Source organism: Petaurus breviceps, unplaced genomic scaffold (assembly GCF_028583685.1).
Source record: "Petaurus breviceps papuanus isolate PSGF00001 unplaced genomic scaffold, PetGlider_PUasm1.0 551, whole genome shotgun sequence".
Lineage (NCBI taxonomy): Eukaryota > Metazoa > Chordata > Mammalia > Diprotodontia > Petauridae > Petaurus > Petaurus breviceps.
The window spans coordinates 19,258,447-19,282,487 of NW_027186372.1; the positions used below are offsets into that span (position 1 = coordinate 19,258,447).

The following is a 24,041-nucleotide window of genomic DNA, read 5'->3' on the forward strand; positions in this document are numbered from 1 at the left end:
TCACAGAAATAGAACTCAGTGTAAAATAGATGGTGCTATAGTTTCTGGGTTTCTTCTGGTTTTTGCTTTGGTTATGTCATCATCATCATCATCACTTGGAAATTATTACTAAGAACCAAAGTCTTTGTGACTTGAATTTTAACTTGTAGGAAATGAAGCTTCAATATTAAATGTTGAGGCATAATTAGGTCTAGTACTGCTGATATCTATGGGTACACTTTCTCAGATTCAGCAGAAGAAAGCCTACTCAGGTGAGTTATACAAGAATGTATATTTTACCTGTCCAAAAGGTTAAAATGTTGGTATACAGACTTTCTATTTTTGTTGTTGTTTATTTTAAAACCTTTACTTCATCAAGGTAGAACAGTCACAGTATAGAAACTGCCATCACAGATGGATATCACCAACTCATCTGTAATTTATAGTTTTAGAGAGTTGCCTGGGAACATGAAGTGGATAAATCACTTGTCGGTAGGCTGATGGGAACACTTGGTTCAAATAGGCCACGAAGGTGGTGGAAGCATGTGCTATGGAATGCTTTGAACTTGGTCAGACATCAAAGATGTCATTGCCAGTTGTCTTGATTTTTTTTTCCTTGCCTCTGAATTCCAATGACTCTGGAAGAGAGAGTGAAGCTGATGACTGTGCAAATCTGCCTCACTTAAATCCAATTTATGCATGAGACAAAAGACATCACTTATGCCATTTTATTAATTAATTTACTATTCAACAATTTTACTATTTTATTATTTTACTATTCAACTATTTAATTTATTTATTTTGCTATTTTCTTATTTTACTATTTTACCTACTTCAAAGTCCTTTGGCGACTGGCTAGGGACAAAGCAGCAGGTAGATACACTGGGAGCTATAGTCACAATGCTGCATATAGGCAACTCAGAGCATAGGGTTCTTTTTCACTGGACTGAAGCACCAGTGGGATTAGACAGCCATTTGGGTGTCTGAGCAGCCTTCATTTTTTTTTTTTTGCCTTTTGGAGGGCAACTGGGGTTAAGTGGCTTGCACAAGGTCACGTGGCTAGTTTTTGTGTTAAGTGTCTGAGGTGGGATTTGAACTCAGGTCTTCCTGACTCCAGGGCTGGTACTCTATTCACTGTGCCACCTAGCCTCCCCTTGAGTAGCCTTCATTAAGGACTTCATTTCTCACCTCCTGGTGTGAGGAAGAAGCTATTGAAAAGGTGCCTTAAAAATCTCCTACTTGAGCCAGGAGACCATTGTACACAGTAATAACAGTATTATGATATGACCAACTTTGATAGTCTTAGCCCTTCTCAGTAATGCAATGATCTAAACAATTACAAAAGACTCATGGTGGAAAATGCTATCCAGATTCAGTGAAGGAACTACGGAGTCTACAGATCAAAGCATACCATTTTCTCTTTTTTTTCTCACAGTTTTCCCCTTTTGTTCTTGTTTTTTTACAACATGGCTAATGTGGAAATATGTTTATCATGATTGTACATGTATAGCATGTATCAGATTGCATGCCATCTTGGGGAGGGGGGAAGGCAGGGAGGGGGAAAATTTAGAACTCAAAATCTTATAAAAGTGAATGTTGAAAACTAAAAACAAATAAATAAATTTAATTTTAAAAAATGTCTGCTTTAACTAAACCTGGCCTGCTTATTGTGGTAGGTGGGGATTCCACCCAGCAGTCAAAACACATATTCAAAAAATGTACAAAAACTTTTGTGAAGATGATTCCACTCAATGATCATGTGCATGCTTATGGACAACATGAAATCCAGTAGATCTGAATGTTGTGAGAAAAAAAAAACTCAGCAGATATAACATATAAATAGCAGCCCTGAGTGAAATGAGGCTTGTAAATGAAGGCCAGCTTATTGATGTTGGAGCTGGATATACATATCTCTGGAGTGTCTTAGGTTTCACAATCAAAACTAAGCTAGTCAACAAGTTTATATGCCTCCCAAAAGGAATGAATAGCAGGTTCAAGAAAATGCAATTGCCACTTTCAGGAAAATGCCATGTCATCATCATCAGTGTTGTATTCTCCCACCATAAAAAATCCTGATGCAGTCAAAGAAAAATTTTATGTAGGCCTGGAAACCCTCATCATCAGTGTGCTGAGAGAGGACAAGCTTGCAATTCTGGGTGACTTGAATACCAGAATAGGCACAGACATGGCAGGGAGTCCATGGGAGGAATGGAGGTGGAAACAGTAACATCAATGGTCACTTACTACTGAATACTTGTGTGTTTCATGACCTCATCACCAGCACTGTCTTCCATTTTGTTGTTGTTCAATTATTTTCAGTTGTGTCCTACTCTTTGTGACCACATTTTCTTGACAAAGATATGGAGTGGTTTACCATTTTCTTCTCCAGTTTATTTTACAGATGAGAAAACTGAGTTAAACAGGGTTAAATGTTTTGCTCAGAGCTAGTGACTGTCTGAGGACAGATTTTTTTGAACAATTTTTTTAAGCAATTGGGGTTAAGTAACTTGCTCCAGGTTACACGGCCAGTTATTTCTGGGTGTGGAGTAGCTCAAAAGAAATGTGAGATGCACAAACTCAGAGACATCTCCACACCAAATGTTCATGTGGACTATTTGTCTCAGACCTGTGGTAGAGATTTTGGAGCTTGTGTTGTGTTTTGATCAGCTGCAGCTAGACACACTGTGCTTTGACTTCAACATTGTCATGTCATTTTGGTCATCTTTGAGTACAAAGGACAACAGTGATTAATGAGTTAATATGTCATCAGAGGCAGAGCTTGATGCATGATATTTTGTTTTATATAAATTTAAAATTTTAGACATTCGTTTAAAAAATTTTGAGTTCCAAATTCTTTCCCTCCTTCTTGTTTCTCCTCCATCCACTGAAAAGGCACACAATATGATATTAATTATAGATGTGAAATCAATCAAAACATATTTCCATATTAGCCATGTTAAAAAAAAATAAAAAAGTTTTAATCTTCACTCAGAATTCTTCAGTTCTCTCTCTGGACGTGGATAGCATTTTTCATCACGAGTCCTTTGGAATTGTCACGGATCATTGTGTTGATCCAAGTAGCTAAGGCTTTCATAGTCAATAGTTATAATAGTGCTGTTTCAGTGTACAATATTTTCCTGGTTAACGCTCACTTTGCTTTGTATCAGCTCATATAATTTTCCCAGATTTTTCTGAAGCCATATTGCTAGTCATTTATTATTCTGCAATAGTATTTCATCACAACCATGTCCCACAACTTGCATTCCGCAGATGATGGGCTTCTTCTCAATTTCTAATTCTTTGCTATCACAAGAGGAGCTGCTATACCTATTTTTATACGTATACATCTTTTCCTTTTCCTTTGATTTCTTTGGAATACAGACCTAGTTGAGATATTGCCAGGCTAAAGGGTATGCACAGTTTTATAGCCCTTTGGGACTGGTATCAAATTGTTTGCTATAATGTTTGAACCTGTTCAAAATTCCACCAATAGTTGGCGAGTGTACCTATTCTTTCATGTTCCCTTCAGCATTTGTCATTTTCCTTTTCTGTCATGTTAGCCCATCTGATAGGTATGAGGTAGTACCTCACTGTTGTTTTAATTTGCATTTCTTTGATTATTAGTGATTTAGAGCATTTTTTTATTTAACTATTGCTTTTGTTTTCTCTTTTGTTTTGTCCAACCTTGGTAGTTGGACAGTCATACCATTTAAAAAATATGAAACAATTGTTTTAAATGCATTAGTTTTCTTCCTTGCCTAAAAGAATTAGTGTGTCTTTGTGAACTCTTCAAAATATTAATATTCACAAGCTTACTGAGCACCATGAATAATTGAGGCTGTAATTGGGTAAAAAAAATTATAATCTAAGTCTCTGGGGAACGAGAGAACAGACATGAATGTTCATATCCCGTGACCATTTATCAATTAGTGAATTTATAAATTTGTCTCAGTCCACTATATATTTGAAAAACAAGACTTTTATCAGAGAAATTGCTGTAAAATTTTTCAACCATGAAAACGTCTTGACTCTAAGACAGGTTACTCAGATTTCACCATAGCTAGAGATGTTATATGTAGCTCCGTTATCATGGGTAACTATTTTGCTAAGAGTCTTTGGAAAAGTATATAGGCTATTATTTAAATTTATTTATTGTTTGTTATTTAAATTTATATTATGACATCTACAGTTAGAGAGTGGGGATTGCTGGGTTTTACTTTTCAAATTATTCCCACTCCCAACTGAGTTTGCTCGAGGTTCAAGAACTCTTAGTTATGCTCTATTTAAATTCTCTGTCTGAATCCGACTGTGTCTTACTGATTTGGATCTTAGACCTCTTTGGATGAAATATAGTTTCACTATGTTAATTCATGTCCACCTCCTCGATATATTATTTTTTTATTCTTCAAAATAATTTCATTTCCTCACATTGATGAAAAGCTTGCCTCCAAGAAAATATTTCAATTTATATTTATTTTTACTCCTTAGAATTGCTATGTTGGTTCTGTGAAGTTATTATGGAAACACAAACACCAGTTGCGTGTGGCCTTCTTGGTGGTTGGACAGTCATACCATTTTTAAAATATGAAACAAGTATGTCCTTTAAATGCATTAGTTCTTTTCATTGGCTAAAAGAATTAGTTTGTCTCTGTGAATTCTTCAAAATATTAATATCCACAAACTTACTGAGCACCATGAATAATTGATGCTGAAATTGGGTAAAAAAATTATAACCTAAGTCTCTGGGTAACAGGAGAACAGACAATATTACTTTTGTTTCAAGGACTAATCACCATAATTTTTCAACTTTTTTCACTCTAAGGTAATTTTTATTAGCAGATACCAAAACTTATCTTTAAAAAAAGTAAGTAGATTTATTCCAAATATTTATCAAGAACAATTGTGTTGCCAACAATAACAACAAAAATCAGTTAAAGAGGAGTGCAGGAAGGATTACTGTCCTATATTTCTCTGTCTCTCTCTCTGTGTCTTTGTGCCTTTCATTATATTGCGTATAGCATAACTTAGGCAAATGGGGATAATATAGTTCATAGGATCATAGATTGAGGACTTGAAGAGACCTTAGAGGTCATCTATTCTGTTCTCATTTTACAGATAAGGAGACTGAGGCACAGAGATGTTAAGTGAGTAACATAAAACCACTCTCTCTGACCATTTGAGCAGAGCACAGAATATCAGATACCCCCTATAAGAATGAATGGAAATTTTCTTTCTTGTCATTTTTTTGACATGTTTCAAGACATCCATACCTACCAATTGGGAGCTGAACAGAACAGTTTATATCTGGACACAATGGTAAGATGATGTTTGATAATAGGCATACTATAAATGCTGTACTAGAGCAAATGATATTCAATAGCCAGATCCCCTGAGTTCCTCCTAAACCTCTAACCTAATATATCAATAAATATTTAGTATGTGCCTATCATGTGCTAATTGTGATAGAAAGGGGGGAAGTGAGTACTAGATTTAAAAAAATATATATGGTATCTGATTTTGTCTCAGCTTTGTTGATGACTTAGAAAAAGTAGTGAATAAATTGCCTTCCTTGTCTCTGCTTCACAACACTTAAAAGATGCCACCATTAAAAAAAACACGAGGAGTAGTTTCACATTCTTTTTGTCAGATCAGAAGAGCAGCAAATTCTCTTGGCAGTGTCCTTTATGTGCTCTGACCTACTATATAACTGACAGGTTTTGGCCTCAATTGCTTTGAAGTCTTCAAGCATTTGATGAGAATTGGTGTGCCATGAAGGTAGTGATAATGAATATTTGCTGATTGTCATATCTTATTGCTTGAAGTATATTTTTTACATATCATACATTGTGAGCAGAGCCCTCCTTCAGGCATCTATCCTGTTAAATTTGTAGATTTTCAGTTCTGGAAAGAATCTTAGAGGTATAGAATGTGTTCATTTTATGGACAAAATAACTGATGTCTTAGGGAAGTGAAATGAAATGACTTGTCCTCGGACAAACATCTAGTAAGTAACAAATCCAGGATTAGATCTTGGGTCTTTTGACTGAAAACAGTGCCCTTCCTACTACATTGTGTGCTTCCAGGAACTAGGTTATAGTTAGGCTTGTACACATGACTGCAAGGTATTCATACATTGTTTTTCAAATTCTAATTTAAGGCTTTATGCTTCAAGACCCCAAAGGTCCCATTTTCTTTTCCATGTAGATATTCCCTCAAATTGTATAATCCATGAAACATGAGGTCCTAAAATGTCAAGATACAAATGTCAGGTAGAAGGATCTCAGGAGAGTAGACTTTGCTTAGGCAATTATTTGCCTTCTTTCTTTTTACGGTAGTGCCTTTCACATTGATTGCTACTTTGGGGGCAAATTGGGAGTGCTGCTGGGTGGACCATTATACTTTTAGGCAAATGTTTTTGCTAACAGAAGAATGAATAAAGTTTTACCATTTGGATATTCCTTTGAGGCCTTGAGACGTGATTGTTTTTCTTAGTTGCCAAATCTTTCATTTGTTCAACAAACATTTATGAATTGTATCAACAAATCTTTACAAAAAAATATAAACTAACTTGAAATTACTATTCTTTAGATAGAGGTGATGGAAAAATAGGTGTGTATCTGTTCATAGTAATAGCTTGAAACTATACTTTTATTTCAAAATCTTATGTGCCAAGTATCTGAAGTCATATACATGTGTGTATGAGAGTAAGCAAACAGTAGCAATTGATGACTTAGAGAAAATTACGATATAAAATAGGTCAATATGTATAGGGCAGGAAAGTCCAGATGAAAAGTGTTATTTCATAGAAATCTTTAACAAACTTTTTTGCAACTCACAAGGAAAAGCAGAAAACAACTGCTGATAGGAGCCGTCTCAGTGTCCAGCCTTATACCTATAGTGGGCAGGAGGTGGGGTATCTGTGATTTAGTCAAATTATTAGAGAAAAAAAAAGTATGGTAGCATTAGGAGACTATTACATATAGGACCAATAAGATGAAGATATTTTCTAAATTATTTAATAAGGAGGGAGAAATGAGGAGCAGAGAAGTATAAAAAATAAGAAAGTAAGAAACAATCCTAACAGCATCATTCTAGCAAAAAGTTCCTGAATTGGGGAACTGGTGCCTTACCAGTCAAACTGGTATTCATCAGTCAGAAATCTGTTTATTTAAAAAAAAAAAAAACTTTTGTACTGCCTCTGCCGCCACCACCTCCACCGCTAACCTCAGCAGCAGCAGCAACAACAGCGACAAAAATATATCCAGAATGAGAAGAAAAGAATAAAACCAGGAAAATGTTTGCATTAAACATTTCTGAAAAGTCTTTTATTCAAAAATTTTAAAGTATGCATAAAATCAAGAACCACTACCTAACGTGGTAAAACATGCAGTTTGCAATAGAGACAGATTAGCAACAACCACATAAAAACATTTTTAAAACCTCTGATCAAAGATTTTCAAGTGAAAACGAATGAGGTTTCATTCGATGCCTGTCACATTGATAAATAATTGAAAAGCCACAATTTCGGTGTTGGCATTGCTTCCCAGGAAAATGACATTCTTTTACACTGCTGATGGAGATATGAATTGACCCAACTGTTTAGGAAAGCATTACGAAATTATACAATTAGTATTATGCATCATAGCTAATGTATTGGATTTGAAGTCAGGAAGACCTCTGTCAAATCCTTAGACATTTAGCAGTGACTCTATATGGTATGTCATAGCTAAGTCAATTACCTATAACTATGTCATTTTACCTCTCTAGGTCTCAGTTTCCTTATTTATAAAATGAAAGGATTGGAGTGGATGATATTTGAGGTTCATCTTAGTTCTCATAATAGGATCCTGTGATCCTTTAATCTGGTGGTCCCAGTACTGAGAATAAACCAAGGCAGATTGACAGTAATCAAAGATCAAGATGCATAAAAATATTCCTAGCAGCACTATTTGTAACAATGAGAATTGCTGAAGAAATTTATATTTTTGAATGTAATGGAATTTTACTACACCAAAATAAATTCTAAATATGAAAAATTCAGAGGAATGTGGCAATATAAATTAACATAGGGTGATGAAAGTAGAACCAAAAGAACAATATACATACAGGCTCTAACTATGTAATTACATACATAATAATAATAGCACATCCATGTCAAATATACAGGAGAAAAAGGTTAGAAAAGACCTCGAAAAGAAGGATGATCTAGGGACTCCTGTTTTAAAGTCAATGTACATATTTTTGTTTTGGTGCTAGCAAATGGTGATGGATATAATAATTGACATTCTTTCATTTTGTTTATGTAAAATTTTTATTTTCTCATGACACTATTTGTTAAAAATTTTTACTTGTCAGAGAGTTGAATTTTATATACATTTACATATAAAGGCCTCATCAGTTTGCCCAGTGTAGTATTGTCAGTGTTTCTCTTATACAAGTTGCTTCTGTGAAAAATCAGTGTGAAATCATATATTCAGACCTGCTGAAGCACAAACCCTTTCCCCCTTATCCTTTAATATGGAAGTGGAACATAGTGGGTGGTAGTCTAACTTCCAGATTTTTTTTGGTAGAAGGCTTTCCTTTGCTTTAATTTTTATTCATTGTACTTATGGCACTTGAAAATTGATGTCTTTTTATGTAAGACTTCTTTTTTTCCTAATTTATATTTCTAAATGTACAAGCAATCATGTACATAAAAATAGATAAGACTACAGGCTACTTTCCAAAATTGCTTAGATTCTTGAGTTTGATTTCCTAGGCAAAATTACTTAGGAAAAATTTTTTTAAACTATCTCTCCTTTTGGCTAAACTTAAACCCAAATAAAAAAAATTTTGAGCCTGTTACATTCTCATCTAAGTAATGGAATAACCTTCTTGTCTAAGTACCATTTGAGGATACCATTATATATCACAGAACATTCAATCACGAATTGATGAAGATGAATATGGATGAATATGAATGGGATATAAGCCAACTTCACTAGCCCTTTCAAAAGTTTAATTTATTATAATTTCAATTGGTCTTGATTATAAACTTGTAGATATTTCAGCTTCAGTTTTTAAAATTTGGTCCATTTAGGCTATCATAAATTCACTTGGTATCTATTTCACTTTAAATTTATTTCAATCTATTTGGGCCATGATGAACTTGGAATAAGAAGGAGTTATGCTGATGGATTTCAGAAATGAGGGAGAAGAATACTCTGAAAGGCTGTTGATTTCTGAAAACCTGCAGAAAAGTTGTAGGACATCTTTTGATTGAGACAGAAATTTTTGAACAGATTTTGAACTCAGAGCTTCCTGATTCCAAATTCAGCATTCTGCTCATTGTGCCACCTAGGTGGTTTCTCATTCTGTTCATTATTTTTTGGTAAATTTCCCCCCACAAATCCTTGATAGAATACTTGATCAAGAATTGAGAATCAAAAATCAAGAATATTTGATACTCTTCTGATGAAGAAGATATGCTTGGTGGTTTTGAACACATTGCAGCACATTATAAACAAGAACATATGAAAGACAAGCAGTGAAAAAGGATGCAATCAAAGAAATGTATGACTGAAAAAGTTGAACTGATCACATGGTGAGAGCAAGAAATAACCAACGAAGAGCCTATAATCTCCACTGGAACTCTCAGGGCACAATAATGTTGGATGAACCGCCTAGGGCAAGCAATCTAGACAGAAGTTATTCAGGATGGGAAGTTATGGATGGGTTGCAATCTGTAATGTTGGTGGTAATGTCCACTTAAGTCATTAGTATATCATCTTTTTCATGAAAACTTTCCCTTTTTGAGATCTTTTAGAAATCAATATTTAATGCTTTTAAAATGGTTTCATTTCAAGCATAGATTTGTTCTGTATATATTCATATCCATCTGCTCTTTCTGAGTTCATTTTCATGAGTACCATTTGCACTTCATCATGTACCACATTGACATTCTCATTATAGAAACACTGATGGATTTGTCCTACATCACATCTATTTGTTGTCCTTTCAGGTTTCTCTATAAATGCTTTTAGGGTGATCTAACTAGTTTGGGTCTTATGCCAAGCTTTCTGAAGTTCATTTCTCAATCTACTTCTTTTTCTTGAATCATGAAGTAATTAGTCTCCTTTATGTTTTTGAAATATACTTATATATTACAAATTTATTTTTCTTCTTGCTACCATGTTGAACAGCAAGATGCCTCATGTTATTGTGAAAAGCCTAATGGACTTGATCTCAGGGCCCTGAGTAAATTCTACTTCTTTCAACACTTTTGTAATTTTGGGGACCTTGCTTAATTTCTTTGAGCATCAGTTTACTCCTTATGAAGTGGGAATAATAATACCCATGATACCTACCTTTTGGTGTGGTTGCGAGGATAGTATTTTTGAACAATATGTATCTTTTTATCTTCAAGTTGGTTAAAGGTGTTTCTCAGTTCTTTAAGTCATTTTTTTACAGTAATGGAAGTAGGGAAGGAAAGGTATTTATTAAGCACCTACTATATGCCATATACTATTCTAATAACTTTAGAAATGTTATCTCATTTTATCCTCACAACAGTCCTGGGAGGTAGGTGCTTTTATCATCTCCACTTCACAATTAAGGAAACTGAGGGAGACAGAGGTTAAGTGACTTACCCTGGATAATATAATTAAGCATATGAGACTGTATTCATACTTACATTTTCCTAACTCCAGGTCCAGAGCTCTAGCCACAGTGCTATGTGACGATAGCTGATAGCTAAACTTCTAAGGAAATAATAATAATCAGTTCCTGTCTTCACTTTCATTCATTACCATTTTTGTCATTAACAGCTCATTGAAATAAATTTGGTTGAAGTTTTTATAATTTTGTGCAGGGTTTTCAAACTTTTATCACTGACATAATCCTAGAGCCTGAAAGGATATCACAGTGACCATTTTCCATATCCCTTGGTCTCAGTTATTTCATTTAAAAATGGGAGGGGTATTTGGTGGCTTACCCACTTTCACATATTGGTCATTTAGGAGGAATTATATTTGTCGTGGAATTTGCTAAGTTGGTAACTCTTCCCATATAACCTCAGTCAATGCCTCAAACTTCTCGATATTTGCACAATTGCTTAGAAATCCTTTTTTTAGCCCTACTGCAAGGATTCATTAAATCTGCCAAACCTATGACCCAATTCTTCATGGGCCTCTTTTGCTTGAAAGAAGTGTAATGACCATCACAAAAATATACTGTTATTAAAGAAAAAATCCAGCAACATATTCTATGAATAGAACCCATAGAGATGCCTATGACCTGGGCTTAATGCTTGCTAATTCATTCAGTGCCATATATTGGTCATATCCAGATCTAATGTGTCAGCAGGACAGAAGAGTTGATAAAGAATGGATGAATAGGCAGAAAAAATGATTTGTTTTGTAACTTCCTCTTAGCAGTGGAAAGCAATTAATTTAGATAAATTATATAAAGTGTCCTGAATTCAATATGAGGATTTCATTGAAAATAATGAAGCTTTGATTAGCTTCTACTGTAAAGCAATACTCTGCAGAAATAAGAAAGCATACTTTTTTTAAGACAAATCTGATACTTAAACCCTGGTCCTATGATTCTAGAGCCTGAACACATAGTACCTGTTATTCATTAGAGTGGGAACACCCTGAAATACTGGGTGCATCAAATCTGCCAAAATGGACTCTTTAACAGAAAAGAACTTTCCTCCCATTATCTAAATTACAATTCAATTATGAATTGGAGCAATTGCTGCTTTAGGACAGTGTTTCTTGTAGGTAAGTAGAAACTATTAAAATTAAACATGTAAAGATTATTTATATAGCTTTTGAATAATTGTGAAAGATGCATTGATACTTTGGTTCTGTGATCACATCAGTGCTTCTTTTGATGGTGCAAATAAGAATCCATCCATGCCTTCTCATTGTATGCATCACTTGCCCATAGCCTCACATCAATCAACAGCAGGGCACCCACCCATTGTGATGGGAAGCCTTCCTGCAGGTTCTTTGATATTATGTGGATACTAATGTAGCATGTGACCTGTCATCTTCTATGTTTTACTTTGTGACTGATCCAATTCCTTTTTCTGATCCTATATCTCTTTGGTATCTTTCATGCTGTTTCTGATACATAATCCTTCATTTTCACATTTGTTCTTGTTGTTCAATCATTTTCAGTTGTATCTAACTGTTTGTGATCCCATTTGATATTTTCTTGTCAAAGATACTAGAATGGTTTGCCATTTCCTTCTTCAGCTCATTTTGCATATAAGGAAACTGAGGCAAACATGGTTAAGTGACTTCCTCAGGCTCACACAGCTAATGAGTATCTGAGACCAGATTTGAGTCAGGAAGATGAATCTTCTTCCTGACTTCAGGCCCAGCACTCTATCCTTTATTCAATCTTCCCTACACTTGTTATATGTGATAGCCTTGATTCTGCCTACCATGCCTCAATTGTCCTTTGGGTAACTTGACATTTTATTCATTTGAAAACTATAGTATTCCATGATTCTTAGTTTATTAGATTCTTATATAGCACCACTAGAAGAATAAGCATTTTAAAAATAAGGGTATTTGTTTTTGATAAAAGTTTGATCATATAGTGATCATAAAGTGCTCTACAATTTCCTAGGTGCAATTCAACCTATTCTCTTCCCCATATATAATTCTGGGTTTGCTTCAGTGTCCACCTGCAGTATTTGTCTTCTATATATGTATATATTACATATATAAATAATGCATATGCATATGTTTGTGAGTATTAACACACAGATACATTATATGCAACTCCCTGAGACTATAAGTTGAAGAGAAGGAACATCATTGCATTGGTAAAGAGAGTTTCCATATCTATGAGTTACCTATACCAATAAAATCACAGGTTCATCCCTATCTTATATGCACAAATATATGAATATACTCATGTATACAGTTGCACAAAATCTATAGGGTAACCTTCAATACTTGTGCAATAGGCATTCTTCCTCCTCTTACTTTGTTTCCTTTGCATAGTTAGGACAAATATTCCTGAATAATTCTGGATTTCTTCTAAGAGGTTTGACAGTGTTCCAGGCTTGACACAATTAGCACAGTATCATTCAGAAACAGAAGCTATGGGGAATCTCTCTTTGGTTTGGATTTAGTGATAGATATCTGCTCTGATAGTGGAAGATACTTGGGGGTTGTAAAGCCAAGCATGAGTAGCTTTCCAGAGGACTGCTGCTGTGAACAGCTTTTAAAATTTTGATTACATAGTATAGTGAACTCTCTATTCATTCAGTGACAAATTAAGGCAAAATATTCACAGAAAATCAAAGTACAACATTAACAATGTTATAACTTAACAACTTATCACTAAAATGGCCATATAGTTTTCACCAAAGTGGTCACATAGTTTTAAGCAGAAGATAACATTCATTTAGTAAATCCTTAATTCAATCACCCTTAAGGAGGCAAGCCTCTTTAATTGACACAAAGTGAAAAGGGCAAATTCCTCCACCCCTAGGTCACATTTTCTTCATCTCTTCAATCAGAAAGTCCTCTTTCTTCTTAATTGGAGAAGTCCTTAACTCAATCATCTAAATATTAAGGTCAGAGTTCTCCACCCCTAGGCCACAGTAAATCATGATTTTCTCAGTTTTCATTAAATACCCAAGGAAGAGTCTTTTCATCTTGACTCAAGGTAGGCTCTCAGCTTCCATGGTTCCTCTTCCATGGTCCCAGCTCCTGCCCAAATCTATCCAACTGCCATCTGGGTTCAAAGGCAGACAACTCTCAGTTTTTCGTCCAGCTTCTTGTGCAGTTCCTATTCCATATTGAAGGTCACAGTGTCTGGTCCACCTCAAATTCTTCACAGTTTCTGTTCCTGGGAAGACAAAGGTTAATAAATCCACAATAACATTCATGCACATTCCCGGCATCCTCATCAATTCACTTTCTGCCTGTGAAATCAGTATAGACCCAACAACAAGGTCTGAGGAATCAACACAAATCATCAGTATAGTCCCTGGACTTCTGAAATCATCAGCAAGATCCTTCTCCAGTATTTATGTAAACATACAACAAGAAAATCCTCTTTCAGGGCTTCTGAACCAGCAGCAAGGTCCCAGGGCTTCTGTAACAACAATACCGTCCTCTATTAGCAGATGAATCTGACAAAGTAACATCAAAACAGAAAGACAAAGTACTGACACCACAGCCATGCCTTCTCCCAGTTTTCTTCTCTTCTCATTCCTCAGTTTTTCTCAATTCCCAGTTCAGTTCTCAGTTCTTATTTCTCTTCTCAGTACTTCTCAGTTCTCAGTTCAGTTTTCAGTTCTCTTCTCTCTCTCTAGCAATAACATCGCAGCCCCCAGATGCTTTCTCCCAGAAGTTTTGGCCTCTCTCAGCTTGGGCTTTTCCTTATATATGGTATTAGCCCCTCACTGTTCTGCCCCTTCCTGTTACATCAACAAGTCCATCCCACTGTGGATTTCCCAAGTTCTGGGTCTTAATACTTGACACAATCATTAACTTGGAACAAGGTGCCAAGTACTTGTTTGATTGCATATACAAGGGGCATGGAAGATCTTAAAATTCCATTAGTATTACAGGGGGTGTATACTTCTCCTTGGAACATATTCAAATGAATCCATGTTCTCATTGATTTGTATGTACTTGTGCTTGCCTACCCTCTGATTCGATCTATATATTTGACACAAGGGGTCCACCTAATGTTATTTGACACAAGGGGTCCAACTAATGTCTTGAGAATTTTCCTTAATTTTTCCTTACATTAAGAAGATACCAATAAAATATTTAGGCTGCACATTGGCTCTTCTTTGATCTTGCCATGTGAATAACTCTTCTGAGTTTTCTATCATATTTTCTTGATGTTATCCTTCATTTCTTTTTTGAAATTCCCTATTTGTTCTATATTTCAGCATGTCTACCCATAAATAATAAATGCTTATTGGATTAAATTGAATTAATGCCTTGTTTACTACTTACTTTTTAAAAATTTATTTTATTTTTAGCTTTAAAAAATAAAACACCAAATAAGGAGCATTTCCATATATACAGTATGAAACAAAAAGAAGACTATAAGAGGCGATGAATCCCCATTTTGTACCACTAGCTTTTTAAAAAAAGATATAGTCAATTTTATATGTCACCTTTCACAACTGTTCTTGTCTGTGTTTCCTTCTTAACTTCCTTCTGTTCTTTCCTGTGCATTATTAAAAATGTCTCAATGGTTCTCTTTTTTAGATTAATTTTTTTTTTACATTTCATTTTTTACAATTACATGTATAAACAATTTTTGACATTTTTTAAAATTTAAGTTCTCTAACCTCCTTTCTCCTCTCCTTGAGAAGACAAACAATTTGCTATAGATTATATATGTGCTGTCATGCAAAACACATCCATATAAGCCAAATTATGAAGGGAAACATAAACCAAAAAAAGACAAGAAATATAAAGTTATAAAAGCATGCTTTGATCTGCATTCAGATTCTACCAGTTCTTTCTCTGGAGTTGGATAACATTTTTTGTGACAAGTTCTTAGGAATTGCCTTGGATCATTTTATTATTGAGAATAACTAAGTTATTCACAGTTGATCATCATACAATATTTCTGCTACTGTGTACAATGTTCTCCTAGTTCTGCTCATTTCACTTTGCATCAGTTCATATAGGTCTTCCCAGGTTTTTCTGAACCACCCTGCTTGTTATTTCTTATAGCACAGTAGTATTCCATTACAATTATTTACCACAACTTTTTCGGCTATTTCCCAGTTGAGGACATCCTTCAATTTCCAATTCTTTGCCACTACAAAAGAAGCTGCTATAAATACTTCTGTATACATAGATCCTTTTCCTTTAAAAAATCTCTTTGGAATGTAGATCAAGTAGTGGTATTTCTGGGTCAAAGGGTATGCACACTTTTATAACCCTTTGGTCATGTTTCCCAATTGTTTTCCTGAATGATTAGACTAATAACTCCACCAACAGTGCATTAATGTCTCAATTTTTCCACATCTCCTCCAATGTTTGTCATTTTCCTTTTCATATTAGTCAATCTGATAAATGTGTGATGGTATCTCAGAGTTGTTTTAACTACATTTCTCTTATTTAGAGTATTTTTTCATGTAATAGCAGATAACTTTGATTTCTTCTGAAAACTACCTGTTCCTTCCTATTTTTGACCATTTATTAATTTTAAAATGACTCATATTCTCATAAATTTGACTCAGCTCTCCATATATTTGAGAAATGAAGCCTTTATCAGAGAAATTTGCTGTAAAAATTTCCCCCTATTTTTCTCCTCTCCTTCTAATTTCAGCTTCATTGGTTTTATTTATTTATTTTTTCTCTTTCTTTTTCTTTTTGGAGGGGGGAAGGTAGGGCAATTGGGGTTAAGTGACTTGTCCAAGATCACATGACTAGTAAGGGTCAAGTGTCTGAGGGTGGATTTGAACCCAGGTCCTCCTGACTGCAGGGTTGGCGCTCTATTCATTTTACGTACCATCTAGCTTCCCCAGTTTTGTTTATGTTAACATTTTTAAATTTAATCTGATCAGAACTATCCATTTTACATTCTATGATGTTCTCTATCTCATTTGGTTTAAGTTCTTTCCTTTTGCATAAACGTGAACAACATTCCATGCTCACCTAATTTGCTTATGATATCACTCTTTATGTCAAAATCATGTACCCTGAATGGGCCTCTTTTTAAAAAAAATTACAATCATTAACCTGTCTTTCTTGACCTTCACTAATGAAGAGGAAAAAAGGTATCTAAACATGCTTGTAATGTATATGTATATAAAAATGAATTCATACAGCAACCCTGTCCAAAAATGTATGTCTTTGTATTTTGTGTCCATCATCTCTTTGCCAGGAGGTGAGCAACATTCTTCTTTGTGTGTCCTCTGGAGGTAGAGTTAGTCATTACTTCATTCAACAATCAAAAGTTTTTTAATAGTTGTTTTTCTTGTATTAATTATTCTTTTTCTGCTGACTCGACTCTGCATCAATTCATATAACTTGGGACTTTCTGTGATCATATATTTCATCATTTCTAATAATACAATAATATTCTTTTTTTAATATATATTTTGAAGACTCCTTGTCACAGGATAGCCTTTAAGGCAGCATTTTATTTTACTAAATCAAATGATTTTTAAATGTAAAGCTAACCAACAGTGCACTCAGTTGGATCTTTTAAGTGTTGCACCTTTACATCGATTGTGTAAATTTTAAAATGTGCCCTATTCTAAAATATAATTGTGAATGTTTGCATATTTTCTTCCCATACTTTCATCAAGAATTCCCTTAATACATGTCTAAACTGTTCTAATAAAGATTTTGTGAAAGGGAAAGCCACCATATGGATCATTAACTATTCGTATTCATGTGGGATAAATGAACAAAATACAATTTTGCCCATTTCATCATTAGTTATGCCTTGTTTTTTTAAGTGGAGGAAGAAGTCCTACTTTCTGTAGTATTGTCTAAGGTGCCATTTGATAGCCTTCAGAGCTACAAATAGCCCTAAATGCCCTTGGTATGACTTTAAGATATACGAGTAGAATGTTACAGACTATCTCAGAATACAAGGATTTCTGACTATAACTCTCATTAATGCTAATACAGCTTCACATAGTGGGATAAAACTCTACTCCTTGGAATTCTAAGTCTGAGTAGGAGCAACACATGAATGCTTGATCAGAATCAGGCAGCCAGTCTCTCCCAGGAGAAGAAGAACTAATTTGAGTTTTGAATTTATCTTTTTAATGTTCTATTATGCCTAACAATCATAAGCAATTTTAAGATGGCTGAATGGAGCTGCCTAGGCCTGTTCTATTCTCTGATGTCTGGTCTACTCTTGTTATTCAAAATGTGATTCTCATTCATTACTTTTATTTCTTGACAAATAGGACTATAGATATGCACATTCCTTTATAGCCATTGTTAAACCAGAGATAGATTTTTAGCACAGAGAACTTACAAGCCGTGTGAACAAGCTGAGTAGAGTACATTGTGACCAAATAAGAAATGGGCCAATCTCTAAAGTCTTATTTAACCCATTCAGATTTGGAAAGAAATGAATTTTTATTTTTTAGCTTTAATACATTTAATCTGTGCATTCTGGGTCAAAGACCTGAGTGTATTTCAAAGTTCTTTTCTAATTATAGTTTAGAAGTTTAGGGAAAGTTAGGAGGATTTTTTGCCCCAGGCCTTTGATTTTTACTGGTGTGAGCAACTCCCTATTATGGAAACTCCCTCCACAGCAGTTCATCTGTAATTTCGAGTCCTAAAATAGTCTGCAGCTCTGAAAGTTTAAGTGACCTGAGCATCAAATCACATGCAGTGTGTGTTAAAGGCAGGGCTTGAACCAAAGTCTTTCTAGCTCCAAGGCTGGCTTTCTATCTACTGTGTCACTACATCTGACATGTGGTATGAATATAGCAAGGTAGGTAGTTGGTATAAAAAAGAAAATTGATTAAATCAATCAGTTGCTTTGGCATTGAATGGAGAAAACTAATAGTAACTAAGGTTACTCTGCTTCTAGTAGAAATAAAAACAATAATAAAACAGTTGAGAAAAATATCTTTGATGCTGTGAAACTAGAATACTTGGCAAGCATAACATTAATGGGATTTAAGATTTTCCCACCCATTAATAGGCCTAACGTGGAGCCCATTAAGGGAAGCTTGCTTAGGGACACTTGCTTGTAGGAAGGTTTTCACATCTTTTGCTAATTTCTAATTAGGGACTGAGTCTGGAGGGTTGTGATACCTTCTGGCTCTGAGAAGTGTCTGTTGGTCTTTATTTCTCAGCTTGTATTTTCTCTGAAGTTTGGGGTGCTGACATTTCCCTTGAACTAGTGAATGTAATTAGAAAAGATTGTTAACACCGTAAACAGCTATCTTTCCTAGTAAAGCAGATCTAAGAACCTGTACCTAGCAGTCAACCTTGGCATTCCAGTGTGGTGGCTGCTACAGTAAGTCATTTGGATTTTTCTCAAAGTACTTCTCAACCAGGTTCATTGTGCTCTTTCACCTTGAGTCTACACTCTTTAATTTACCTCAACTAATTCTGTACTGTAGAATATCTAGTTTAATCAGTGTATGGCTTAAGAGATATTTTCTATATGAAATAAGTTAAATTTGGATTGTTGTCAGCTTTATGTCTTTTTGCTCAACAGAATAGGGTGATAAGGATCCAGCTTTATTCTGTCTCAGAACTAGGCATCTTCCTTTCTTCTTTTTCTGTTGGAGAAGACTAGTTTCTTCATCCTTCTTTATTGTTTAGATGAAGCAAGATCTTTTCTGAGCTCAGGAGTTGTCATTGCTTTTTTCCTGTAAAAATTACTATGTACACATATGAGAAGCAGTGTGGGGACAGAGAGTTGGCCTTACAGTCAGGAAGACCAGGATTTAAGTCCCACTTGTGTCCCATACTGGCTATGTGACCCTGGGGAAGACACAATATCTTAATGAACTCTCTAAGGCTATAAGATGCACAAAAGAAGCTGACTTGCATTGGGAGAAGGACTTTGTTTCCTCATCAATGTTATAGGAATATAAATTTTTAAGATCTTCCCTGCCCCTACCCTGCCCCTAGGTTAAGTGCACCTGGAGCCTGTGGTGGGAGGTTTGTTTTTCAGGAGATAACTTTGTGATTGGGCAGTGGGTCAAGAGGGTTGTTACATTCTCTGAGCCTGGAGAAGGCTATATTAACCTTCATGTGAGACTTTGTTTTGGAGCTCACTTTGAGAAGTGTTGTGTGATTTGACCAGACTAGACTCTGGGCAGCTGTTGTCAAGCCCCCCCCGGCTTCAAAAAACCCAGATATTGATGTTTCCCTCTCTGGTAACTGACTAGGTATGGATGTAATGGACAGTTGCAGGCCTGTCTGCTTGATCTGTTTGTTTGTCTGTCTTCTTATAATTTCTACTTGTAACCTCTGTATATTCTGAAGTTCGGGGTGCTGACCTTTTCCCCCTGAACTAGGTAAATGATATGTTTGATTGATTAAAGCAAGATTGTTAACCCATTTTGAGTTGCTTTCCTTTAGAAAGCATATCTAAGAACCTATGTTGACAGCCACCCTGGGGATAATGGGATGGTTGCTACTACAATCAGAAAATTCCCTTATCAATGAAATCACACATCTGATCCAGGAATTTTCAATCAACAAATATCTATTAAATTCTTACTATTTGCCAATCACTGTGCTGAACTTTTTTTTTTGTCTTTATATCCTCAATGCACAACACATTGGCAAATAGCAAGAACAAATGTCAAATGAAATTAACTGAAGGGAAAGTGTTAAGGGTTTCCTTTGCCTGGAATAAAGAGTACATATCAGGGAGGCACATCTAGCATTCAGAATTAAATTTCTTTGTTATAGAGGTATCTTGGTGTAATTGAAAGGACACAGGATTGGGGAACCCCTCCCTATTCTCCCCAGGCTTTAAAATTCTGCCATTCACTCATTCTATGACCTTAACGATATATTTTTTTTCCATGTAAAAACTGCATTCTCTTTATTCTACATACTTTAATTTCAGAACAAAATAAACATTAACAGACCAGAATACACAACATCCTACTCCCCAAGATCAGGAGAGGGGGCACAGGGACCCTGTAAGCCCTGCCCTAATACACTGGAAAACAGAGGGAAAAAAAAAAAAACAATAGACATTGGCAGATGGGAGCCAGGCAAGGACAGGGCCTCTAACTGCTGCTGTGGGAAAACACAGGGAACTATACAGAGGGTGGGGGTCTGATGCAGAGGTTCCTCTAGTCCACCTCCTCCGTGCGGGAGGCATCTTAATCTCCTTCAAGGGGAGGGATTTCATCAGGAATAGCAGCATTGGGTTCTTCTGCTGTCACCTCATCCTCATCAATGCCAAGACCTAGCTTAATCATGCGGTAAATTCGATTTGAGTGAGTCTGGGGATCTTCAGGATCAGGATCTTCAGGATCTTCAGGACAGCAGAGCTGTCTCAAAAAGCAGCACTACCAGGTCTTTCACAGCCTTATCGTTCTTGTAAGCCTCAGCCTTCTGCCTGAGAATCTCCACAATGGGGTGATCTGGGTTTATTTCCAGGTGCTTCTTGGCCATCATGTAACCCATTGTGGAGTTGTCTCTCAATGCCTGGGCCTTCATGATGCGTTCCATGTTGGCCATCCAGCCATATGTGCTAGTTACAATGCAGCAGGGTGAAGACACCAGCCGATTGGAGATTGTCACTTTCTCAACCTTCTTATCCAGAATTTCCTTCATTAGCATGCACAAGTTCTCAAACTTTGCCTTGCTCTCCTCCATTTTTTTCTTCTCTTCTTCATCCTCTGGAAGTTCTAACCCTTCCTTAGTAACAGAGACAAGGGTCTTCCCATCAAATCCCTTTAGCTGCTGCACACAGTATTCATCAATGGGCTCTGTCATGTATACCACTTCAAAACCACGTTTCCGTACCCGTTCCACAAAAGGAGAGTTGGCCACTTGTTCTTTGCTCTCACCAGTGATATAGTAGATGCATTTCTGGGTTTTCTTCATTCTAGATACATCTTCAGACAAGGAAGTCATCTCATCTCCTGACTGAGATGTGTGATAACGTAACAGTTCAGATAGACGGCGCCTGTTGGTTGAGTCCTCATGGATTTCAAGCTTCAGATTTTTCGAAAAGGCCCCATAGAACTTTTTGGAGTTTTCTTTGTCTTCTGCCAGTTGAGAGAAGAGCTCTAGACACTTCTTTACAATGTTCTTACGGATGACCTTCAAGATCTTATTCTGCTGCAGCATCTCTCTGGAAATGTTGAGGGGCAGATCCTCAGAGTCTACCACACTTTGGATAAAATTAAGATACTCAGGAATAAGCTCATCGCAACTGTCCATGATGAACAAATGCCGTACATACAGCTTAATGTTGTTCTTGTTTTCAAAGAGATCAAAAGGAGCCCGGCAGGGGATGAAGAGCAGAGCTCTGAATTCCAGCTGACCTTCCACAGGGAAATGCTTCACTGCCAAGTGATCTTCCCAATCATTGGTGAGGCTCTTATAAAACTCGCCATATTCCTCTTGGGTGATGTCATCAGGGTTACGTGTCCAGATGGGTTTAGTCTTGTTCAGCTCTTCCTGATCAATGTATTTCTCCTTGATCTTCTTGCTTTTCTTCTTCTTGTCCTTGCCTTCATCTTCTTCATCAGATCCTACATCTTCAATCTTGGGTTTCTCCTCATCTTTAACTGGTTCTTCCTCTTCTTTCTCTTTGTCTTCCTCTGTCTCATCATCACTGATTTCCTTCTCTTGTTCTTTCTCCAGATAAAGTGTGATGGGATACCCAATGAATTGAGAGTGCTTCTTCACAACTTCCTTGACCCTCCTCTCTTCCAGATACTCTGTCTGGTCTTCTTTCAGACGTAAGATCACCTTGGTGCCCCTACCAATAGGCTCACCATGGTCAGCACAGACTGTGAAAGAGCCACCAGCAGAAGACTCCCAGGCATACTGTTCATCATCATTGTGCTTGGTGATGACAACTACTTTCTCTGCCACTAAGTAAGCAGAATAGAAATCCACACCAAACTGACCAATCATGGAGATGTCTGCTCCAGCCTGCAAAGCCTCCATGAAAGCCTTGGTGCCAGACTTGGCAATGGTCCCCAAGTTACTGATCAAATCAGCTTTTGTCATGCCAATGCCAGTATCCACCAAAGTGAGAGTACGCTTCTGAGGGTTGGGGATGATGTCAATCTTTCGTTCTTTACCACTGTCCAATTTGGAAGGATCTGTCAAACTCTCATAATGGATCTTGTCCAGGGCATCAGAGGCATTGGAAATGATCTCTCCAAGGAAGATTTCCTTATTAGAATAGAAAGTGTTGATGACCAAGGACATAAACTGGGCAATCTCTGCCTGGAAGGCAAAGGTCTCCACCTCCTCCTCTCCATGCTGTACTTCCTCAGGCATCTTGAGTGGTTGTGGATAAGAAGGCAGGTTGAGGGAAGTGCTGAGTCCAGCGGCACCGAAGACAGGGTACTGTGAGGAGCTTGGCACCGACGATATATATTTAAAAAAAATTTTAATGACTTCTTAACTGCTCTTATGGGGGTGGTTTTAAGGATCAAATTAGTTTGTATATAATATTGCTTTGAAAACTGGAAAGCTTTATGCTGACATATGGTGGTGATCATTGTGCACCATAAAATGTAGTAATTGTAGAGCAGGGTGCAGTGCTAGTGTTAGCCTTTCTTAGCCCCTTTGGTCATGTCCGTTAAGAAATTAGATACAAATGATTTTTAGTCTTTTTCCACCCTACATGGCCCATAACATCCCCATGACTATTGTATGCCCTCAAACAAATCATGATATTATTTTGGGTGTCAGTGTTAGTGGGAAGTTGAAGTATTTTGTACAATTGTGATAGCAGCTATGTAGGGGGCAAAGAGGAGGGCAACTTGTGACTGGGGCATGGGGTAATTCTTAATTTAAGAACAGATTTCTATGATAGAGTTGTCTATCTCATAAGGAAAAGTTTATTCTTTCAAAAACTATATTTTCAATAGATTTTTTCACTTGTACAGTATATTCTATTTTTATTACCATAATAATTACTGCAATCATGTCAGCATGATCTAAAAGGGTCCTACTGTTAATTGTGGAAAGAAAAGGATTACTTCATTATATTTCCTGTAATTTTAAAATATGCTATTTGCAAATCTAGTGACTGCTTTAGGCTATGGAAAATGCTTTGGTTGCTCACAGGTTACAATTTGGCTGTAGAAACTTTCTTATTGGAGAGTACTGTAATGTTGCTTGATGAGAAGTGAATGATGTGTCATTTATCAATAGCCTTTGGTAAAAATCATAAACTCTTCAAAGCTGATCAGTGTTACTGCTGATATCCTGTAATCTGGAACTTGGCAAGATATCCATAAGCAGATCTTAACAAAATAAGTTTCCTATGATTTATGACTCAGGCTTGATAACTGATTGATAACTTGATAATTGATGACTCAGCATTGTAGTCTTTTTTTTTTTTTTTTTTTTGCCTTTTGGAGGGCAATTGAGGTTAAG

At 36.1% G+C, this 24,041-nt stretch overlaps 1 long non-coding RNA gene and 1 pseudogene across 1 annotated transcript in view; one reads left to right on the forward strand and one right to left on the reverse strand.

The window, feature by feature from the left end:
• The window catches only part of LOC138172693 (uncharacterized), a 384,760-nt gene that overhangs the window by 211,610 nt on the left and 149,109 nt on the right, over window positions 1-24,041 (forward strand). The window lies entirely within an intron of this gene.
• On the reverse strand, window positions 20,487-23,015 carry LOC138172690 (heat shock protein HSP 90-beta pseudogene; annotated as a pseudogene).